We start from the raw sequence: 1,039 nt of genomic DNA, 5'->3' as shown, positions 1-1,039 counted from the left end.
TGCTAGGCCTTACCCTTAGACTGCTCAACCGGTGAGGGGAGAAAAACGGCCCTGGCCGAGGTGGTGAGACGGCCTCCTGTCTCCCTTACGGCTGAAAAGATGTGCTGCTGCAGCTGCACTGGCCCTGCTGATGTCCTGTCTCCATTTAGCCGAGGGGGTGAGTCGGCCTCCTCTCTCCTTCACGGTTGAAAAAGATGTGCTGCTGCAGCTGCACTGGCCCTGCTGCTACTCTCACCACCTCTAGCTAATTGCGGATCTCCCTGACCTCCGGTGGGCCCCGGGACCCACAACACGGCTTGCTCCTGTCTCCCTTACAGCTGAAAAATGACCAAGCTTTTGAAATCGCCCTGCTGCTATTCTGTTTCCATTTGGCAGAGTGGGGGAGTTGGCCTCCTGTCTCCTTTACGGTCGAAAAAGATGTGCTGGTGCTGCTGCTGCTGCTGCTGCACTGGTCCTGCTGCTACTCTGACCACCGCTGGCTAATTGCTGATCCCCCTGACCTCCAGCAGGCGCCGGGGACCCGCATGCTCCCCTGCTCTAGTCCCCCACTAGCTTTCCTTTCTTGCAGTTACGCTCCACCACATATCCAGCATGGACCTTGACCTCCAGCAGGCCCGGGACCCACACTTAAGCCCCTCCCACTAACATAGAAAACACCACTGGCAAAATCCTCGTGCCCCTGGTACTCCATAAAGTAAATTCAAACGTGCCCCTGGTACACTGGGCAGAAACACTTTGCCACACACTCCGCGTGCGTATGGCAGGACAATGTTTCTACACGCCCCAGTTACACTGCACATATACTATCTGCTGGAAACAATCCTTGTGCGTATGGTAGGACAATGTTCTACACGCCCCTGGTACACTGGGCAGAAACACGTGTCCACACACTCCCCTCGTGCATATGGTACGACAACATTTCCACATGCCCCTGGTACACTGGGCAGAAACACTTGCCACAAACACTCCTCATGCGAATGGCAGGACAATGTTTCTACACGCCCCAGGTACACTGCACATATACTATCTGCTAGACACA

The sequence above is a fragment of the Oreochromis niloticus genome, unplaced genomic scaffold (genome assembly GCF_001858045.2).
Source record: "Oreochromis niloticus isolate F11D_XX unplaced genomic scaffold, O_niloticus_UMD_NMBU tig00003343_pilon, whole genome shotgun sequence".
Taxonomy (NCBI): domain Eukaryota; kingdom Metazoa; phylum Chordata; class Actinopteri; order Cichliformes; family Cichlidae; genus Oreochromis; species Oreochromis niloticus.
Note: the sequence above shows the minus strand (reverse complement) of the source record.